Here is an 8,896-nt window from a genome sequence, read left to right on the forward strand (position 1 = left end):
TTTAATAGAATGCTCCAAAGTTCACGGTTTTCATCGTGTTTATTTTTCAAATACCAACATTAAATTACCTTGAAATGGTAAGTTCATCTGACTTGCTGTCCTCAACTCATCGCAACAATAGTTATGTTTAGTTCAACCACCTTTACTGCCCACAATTATCACGCTAAATTTCTTTTATAATTAACTTTTTTACCGCGTATTTAACTAAATACGTAACAAAAGTTGAGGTTGTTGTGTAAATTATCTTGGTAATCTATCGTTTTGGGTACGACTTGTAATGTGAAAACCAGGTGAATCCTTAAATTTTAATAATTATTTCACATTTTGAGGAGGATTTATGTTTTTTAAAATACAAAAATGTTTCCTTGCTTCATTTATGTACCTGTTTTTAAACAATTGTGTTATAGATTGACGAGGAGCCACATTGGTGTTAACAGCCTTTTATTTACAGACGCCATGATGCAAAGAGAGAGAGAAAGGAAGTGGCCAGAGACAACTATATATAGATAACAACATGTAAGGGACATCACCCAAGATAACAATATAAATATAATACCAATACAATTATCTCAATCTATTACATCCCTTTACCCTTAGAACACAATAACACATCTCTCAATAGAACAATTGATAGTATCCTAAAATCACCAATTATATTGTAACATGAACACTATGGTAGATTACATCCTTACAAACAATGCACAATATGCCACAACATAATCAAGATACAACACAATGATGTCAAAGTCCTTTTGACCTTTAAAATCATAGGTCTAACTTATTTGGGACTTTGATTGTCCTGCTTGACCTTCTCAGTGGCTTTTGATTTGGTGACTCAAGATTCTGACCATCTGGATTCTCTATCTCAGGAGGTCTAGGATTTAAATCATTAACTCCAGAATTTACATTTTCTGACTCCAGACAACTTGGTTCACTCATATCAACAGAACTTGGTTGTGGAACAAACTGAGTTGGTGTGAACTGATCAGACTTGGTGGGATTGACAGATTCACACTTATTATCTGCACAAGTTATTTTCAACTGGTCTGCATGTCTACGGACAATAAGTCCATCATTTGTTTTTACTTTATAAGACACAGGTCCTGTACATTGAACAATTTGACCTGGTATCCATTTTTCCTTTCTCCCATAATTTCTCAGATACACATTATCATTAACTGCAAATTCTCTTTCAATGGATGATTTGTCATGATTTACTTTTTGTGTATGTTGATGTTGGGAAACAGACCTTTGAACAGTTGGATGTAGTAGGTCAAGATGAGTTTTAATTTTCCTACCACATAGCAATTCACATGGTGCAACACCTGTTGTTATATGAGGAGTTGTGCGGTATTTGGTTAAGAACCTGTTTACTCTTTCTCTAAGAGAAAACTTGTTACCGGTATTCATTTTTACCATAGCGGTTTTGAATATGCCTACCGCTCTTTCAGCCAAACCATTCCCAGCAGGATGATAGGGGGATGTGGTTATATGCTCAATACCATTTGCCACACAAAACAGTTTAAACTCATGAGCTGTGAAACTAGGCCCATTATCTGAAACAATTTGATCTGGTAATCCATGAGTTGAAAATATTTCCTTCAGTTCTATAATGGTATCATTTGCAGTGATTGTGTTCATGATTTTAACTTCTAACCATTTAGAATGTGAATCAATAACAATTAAGAACATTTTGTTCATGAAAGGTCCTGCGAAATCTATATGTATACGTTTCCATGGTTCGATTGGCCAGTCCCAGTTTTGCAAGGGTGCTGTAGCTGGTTGCTTTGAATGTTGTGCACAGCTTGAACAAAGCTTTACATATTTTTCAATATCAGCATCCATATGTGGCCACCAGAACCATGATCTTGCTAGACTCTTCATTTTGGAAGAACCAAGATGAGTATCATGTAAAGTTCTTAAAACTTCTTTTTGTAACATTTTGGGGATAATTACTCTTGACCCCCATAGTATACATACATCTTCTAGACTTAACTCTGTTTTTCTTATTTTATATGGCTTTAAGTCCTCATTCACAGACTCTTCAGGCCAACCATTCATACAGTGCTCATATACTTTTATTAAGCACTCATCTTTTTGTGTTTCTCTCTTAATATCATTCACATTTATATTGGAGTTATCCATGATAGTGAAGAGAACAAATACATCTTCTGGTACATAGCTCAGGCTTTGGTTTTTTAAAGGTAATCTACTAAGACTATCTGCACTATTCTCAGATCCAGGTTTGTATTTCAATTCATAATTGTATGCGGTTAGTGTGATAGCCCATCTTTGAATTCTTGGTGAGGCATGCTCAGGTAGGGTTTTGTTTTCTCCAAATAAACCTAGCAATGGTTTATGATCTGTAAAGATGGTGAACTTCCTACCAAACAGAAACTTATGAAATTTCTTAACACCAAAAATGATGCCTAAGCCTTCCCTATCTAACTGAGAATAATTTTTCTCAGCCTGGTTCAAAGATCTACTGGCAAAAGCAATGGGTCTGTCACCCTTCTCATCCATGTGGGACAAGACTGCTCCTACACCATCTGGTGAAGCATCACATGTTAATATAAGTCTTTTCCCTGGGTCATAGTGAGTTAGTAAGGTGTCAGCAGACAAAGCCTCTTTTGCTGTATTAAAAGCAGTATCTTGTTGTTTACCCCAGTGCCAAGTTGCATTTTTCTGTAGCAGCTTGTACAGTGGTGATAGTTTACCAGACAGATTCCCTATGAACTTTGCATAGTAATTTATCAAGCCCAAAAAAGCTCTTAGTTGTTGGGTATTTTCAGGTTTGGGTGCTTCTTTAATGGCTTTTGTTTTCTCAGGTTGAGGTCTGATGCCTTGTTTGCTTAATATATAACCAAGAAAACTAATTTCTGTCAACATGAATTGACATTTATCTTTGTTTATCTTTAAACCTTTTTCACCAACAATTTTCAATACTTTATCAAGTGTTTTAAGATGTTCAGTGTCATTCTTACCAGTTATGTACACATTGTCAAAGTACACACAAACATTTGGAATATCCTTAAAAATACTGTCCATGACAGCTTGGAAAATTCCAGGGCTAGATGATATGCCAAAACATAGTCTTTCATATTGGTAGAGTCCTTTATGTGTGTTTATTGTCGTATAGACTTTTGAATCTGGATGCAGTTCTAGTTGAGTGTAAGCATGACTAAAGTCTAATTCAGTGAATTTGTCTCCTCCTGCCAAATTCAAAGAAATTTCCTCAATGTTAGGTATAGGGTACCTATTTAGCTCTATTTGCTTATTCAGTGTAGTTTTATAATCTCCACAAATTCTTATAGAACCATCCTTCTTTAACACTGGCACAATGGGCGACGCCCAATCGGAATAGTCTACCTTCTTTATAATGCCATTAGATTCCAATCTACTTAGCTCATTTTCAATTTTATTCCTCATTGCATAAGGTGGAACTCTAGCTTTGCAGTATCTTGGATTTGTGTCTTTAATGCTTAACTTCACTGTTCTATCATTTAGTAATCCAGAGTTACCAAAAACACATTTATTTTCAGATATAACTTTATCTAGTGAAGTAAGACTAGATTCTTTTACATTCTTCAATGAACAAATACTCTCCCAATTTAACTTAAGATCACTTAACCAGTTCCTACCTAGTAATGGCGGTCCATTTCCTTCAACCACAAGAAGAGGAAGTTTAACACTTTGACCATTATAACTTACATGAACCATACACTCTCCTATTACCGGAACATTGTCACCAGTGTATGTTGTTAGACACTTGTGACATGGCTGTAGAGACACTGATCCTCCTGTGACAGCGTCAAAGTCCTTCTTTGTGATGACTGTTAGAGATGCTCCAGTGTCAAGTTGGAAGCTGATGCTCTTACCGTTGATATTAACTGGTACATTGATGGGAGCATGACTTATTAATTTCACAGAGAACAGGTTGAAATCCGGCTGCGAATCAGTTTGAGCATTTTCACAGGTAGAGTGGTTCATTGGTTGGGTTAGGTAGTCTTGGTGAGAGTTAACATAGTGCTGCTTTTAGTTGCGGTACTGTCTTGACTGGCTAGATTTAGCAACAGACGAAGACTTTGCAAAGCAGGCCTTGGCAATGTGACCTTGCTTACTGCACTTATAACAAGTTGCAGACTTGAACTTGCACCGATGAGATGCATGGGGACCCTTGCATCGATGACATTTTTGATAATTATTACTAGATTTAGATCTAGGATTTGAACGAGCAGGCTGTTTAGCATAAGTTGGAATGCTCTGATGGGGTTGATGTTTATTGACTAACCTGCTGTTTACTGCATGGATCTCTGAAGGTGCTAAAGATCTCGCCGCATCTGATGACTGCTGGAATGACATTGCAAGTTGTATTGCTTTTTCCAATTTTAGATCTGACTCGAGCAGCAACTTTCTTTGAATATCAGGGCTGTTTACACCTGTCACAAACTTTTCACATAATCTGTCAGACAGCGTGTCTCCAAATTCACAAAATCTACTTAGATGACGTAAAGCAGCAACATATTCTGATATTGACTCGTTTGGTTGACGAGTCCTACTGTCAAATCTAGCTCGACATAGAAACTTTGATGGGGTAGGCGCATGGTGGTCTGTTAGCAATTTGCTCAGCTCGTTAAAGCTCTTGGTAGTTAGACTAGCTGGTGCGCATAAGTCTTTTAGTAGCCTAAATTGTTGAGGCCCTATGACTGTTAACAAAACAGCTCTCTTTTTGGCTTCTATCGTCACGTCGTTAGCTTCAAGGTAAAAGCTTAACCTATCTAGGTAATCCTGAATGATTTCATCATTCGCATCAAATTGATTTATTTGGCCATACAGCGCCATTATTCTAGAAATAATTAGCTAATAAGCTCTAGCAAACCTCTTTTTTGCGTAAGTAGGTGCTCTTTCTAGTAGATGTTTATCCTTCGTCGCCAAAATGTTATAGATTGACGAGGAGCCACATTGGTGTTAACAGCCTTTTATTTACAGACGCCATGATGCAAAGAGAGAGAGAAAGGAAGTGGCCAGAGACAACTATATATAGATAACAACATGTAAGTGACATCACTCAAGATAACAATATAAATATAATACCAATACAATTATCTCAATCTATTACAAATTGAATTAAAACTTTTCCGTAATAAATGAAGACTAGCGATGTTTCCAACAGATGCAACCATGCTCATTTACTATAGCAGCTATCTTGTTTAAGTTTTATTTTTATAAGCTTTTAGCGCCAGATTCAGGGGGAAGCCACTCTATTTTACAAATGGCTGCTGTTTATATAGCAAATCTTGCTCTCAGACACTGCTGTTTAAAGTTAATTTCTGGCCTATATCGATATATTTAGCCATTGATTTAGGTTTATTATTAATTTATCTATAATATTGGACACAAACATATGACATATACTTCTATTAAAGCCTTGACAATGAGGTAACGTTTTCGTACATTAATAGCCGCGGGCGATTTTACGTACCCAAAACGATAGATTACCATTATCTTAGAGTATTTTTACTTATAATTGTTATAAACCATAATGCTTTTAACGTCTATAAATAATTTATGCAATAAAAAATACAACACACAACAATAAACAATGTTTTACAATTCTTAACAAATAAATCAAAATATTTCTGAGGTAGATTGAAACACTGACGACAGAAACCATGCTGTTTGTAGATCTATATTGATCTTTAATCAGCCACCATGATGGAAAAAGGGACAGGAAGTCACAAGACATAAACATATATATTAACAAGGGACATCACTCAAAATAACATTATAAATATAAGACTAATACAAGAAGAGTGAGTTCCCTTGACTTCACATTCTCAATATATTACATCCCTTTACCCTTAGTAAACAACAACACATCTCTCAATAGAACAAACGATTGTATCCCAAAATCACCAAACACACTGTAACATGAACATTATATGATTTGAGTCATTTGGTAGATTACACCCTTACAAACAAATGCAAAATATGCCACAACATAAATAAACTACAAAACAATGATGTCAAAGTCCTTTTGACCTTTAAAACCCACGAACTGTCATAACGGCCGATGATCGGCCGTAATTCCCCTTTCTGTGGTGTCACGGCCGACCAAATCGGCCGATATTAAAATCGCGATTAAAAATGCGAATGAATAAATGTACGTTGGTTAAGGGGAAGTAACTATTAAAAAATGAATTTCCTTCCTGTTTCCGGTATCGGATCGCTTTCTGTTTGTACATGAGCTTTGATTTTCGTTTTAAAACGGGAGTGATGTTATCTGGGCATTTTTACTTTGAAAATGTCTTTCTAAACTGCCGATCGTCGATCTTGATTAGAAAATAACATTAGAACTTCTTTATATTATTAAATACAGTGAGAAAAATAAAGAGATGTCTGGACATTTATGTTTGTGGTCTTCGTTTCAGTATAAAAATATTTTAACCCTTTCCCCGGCAACATATTTGGTACCCTGTCCCCGGCAACTGGGTGGATCACACCCAAAGACTTTCTTATAGTAAATTCTTTTCTTTGTTCATGGTGGGGTGGGTAACAATACTGACACAGTTAAGGTATTCAGGGCACAGAGGCCATGGGGAACACAAGACATGTTGTTGTCAATGGGATAGCTGTAATATGATACTACAGGTTGATGGTATTCTCAAGCAAGAGTTAACCTGTGGGTGGACACATGTAGTGATTTATACTCTTTGCTGGAGCTCTGACTTGCAGTTACAGACAGAACTGTAGTTTAGAGTTACAATAGGTTAATGAAATGCAGGGGTAAGATTGCCTGTGGGAGGGCATATATGGTGATTTGTACTCTTTTAGGGAGCTCTGGAATGTAGACAGAGACAGTCAGCATTTTAGAGTAACGACATTAACCCCATTAGGAGTACGAATGAGGACAAAAAGGCAAAACAACTTTGTAATGCTGCTTGAAAGTTGATACTGGGCAATGAATTGATCAAACTGGTAGTGTGGGTGTTCTACAGGTTGTGTCCCTGAGAATAAGGTTTATAAAAAGTCATAAAAGTTATTGAGAACACAACAGAAACAAGTCTTGAACGCTTTTGTCTGAACTCAAGTGCTAATGATAAAGGAACATATTTGTCAGTTTTAGTTTAGCAGGTTGTAACGTTTACCTATCTATCCGCCAGATAGATGGTGAACGTCCCCGGATTCTTTTTTCGGGGTTATATGCAAATGACTTACAGCCTAAATGAATGAACACTAACTCGACAGCACACTAGGGCTCGAATTCGATGTCTAGGGAAAACTAGTGATACTATTGAAATTAACACTCATCCAATCTGCATACAACCTTTAATAAGCGAACACAGTTGTGGCAGAACACAAGGTTAAACTAGATAAAATATTTAATTTATAAAATATCAAAACCCAACTTACAAAGTGTAAGAAAAAACACTATCACAGATTTCAACACTGCCTAAAAATAGCCACAGGCCACACAACACTGCTATAGCTTCAAGAATCACTTGGCGACAAGTAATATTATACTAGAAGACTAAATCAACTTAAGAAAGCATAGCACACACAGGACTTAAGTTCTCTCACGTTCAAATGGTCAGAATCTATTGCCGGACAATATGGACGGCCTGGTCTTAATAGACTGTTTGATCAAGGTAGACTGCCACGTGTGGCGAGTGTGCGGTGCAGTTAAAGACTTCTGCCACAGGGGAGGTTATCCTCAACTCATGTAGCCATTGGTTGGGATGGTCATCTGATCAGAATCATTCAATCAGATCTTAATGGAAAATTTCTACGTCTTAGACACCCTTGGTAAGACAGTGGAAAAACCCCAGGAGTTGCACCATCACTCCCTATAAGGAATTATACAATGTCAAAATAAAAATGGAACCTGACTCGACCTAAGTAGGTCACATCCCCTCCCTTTTTGGAAGTGACAGATAGGTTCCACAAAACATACATAAGGAACCAATCTGGCAATGCAAATAAAAAAATGTTTTACAAATGTAGGCAATCAAAATCTTAATACCAGATGAAAATATCCCTAAACATAAAAGGGAAGTAACTCAAACTTTTACAATTGGTGAAAGGGAAGTAACCCTTCAAAAAGTAATTATACATCAAAATGCCTCAGAAAAGGGTATTACAATATTTCCATGTGGATATTAAAAGTGGTAAACCCGCCAGGGTAAGACCTTTATTTCAATGACTAGCTACAATATCAACTAAATCATATGAGACATTTATTATAAAAGATTACATATAATCAAAAACCACCTTTAATTAAGGTTCACCTGAAAATAAACAAAATATTCAATAGAATTGGAATTTTGAAAATATCAAAACTCATACCACTCATTTTCATGTGAGTGTCACCCAACCAAAACTAGTGTATGGTCCCAATGAACCACAAAACATGTCACATGATCAATGTGTGCAATAAGATTTTACATCCTTGACAAACAATCAGCCACAACATTATCACTACCCTTAATGTGTGAAATTTCCAGATTAAAATTTTGGAAATATAAACACCATCTCAATATTCTTTGATTTGTCTGTCCTAACTTAGAGGTAAATTTCAGGGGATCATGGTCAGAAAACACTCTGACTGGATTGGTTGAAGAAGAGACATAGACTTCAAAATGTTGTAATGATAAAACCAAAGCTAAAGCTTCTTTTTCAATAGTAGAGTAATTCTTTTGGTTCTCATTTAATTTCCTGAAAAAAAAGGCAATGGGATGGTCAATCCCCATGTTGTCTTCTTGAAATAGGACTGAACCAATGGCTAAGTTGCTAGCATCAATGGCAAGTTTAAAGGGCTTGCTGAAATCTGGGGCAGCCATAACAGGAGCATTAGATAAAAATGACTTAATGGTTAAAAAAGCTTCTTGACATTTAT

The sequence above is a fragment of the Physella acuta genome, unplaced genomic scaffold (genome assembly GCF_028476545.2).
Source record: "Physella acuta isolate Inbredline_101_S28 unplaced genomic scaffold, ASM2847654v3 ptg000054l, whole genome shotgun sequence".
Classification (NCBI taxonomy): Eukaryota; Metazoa; Mollusca; class Gastropoda; family Physidae; genus Physella; species Physella acuta.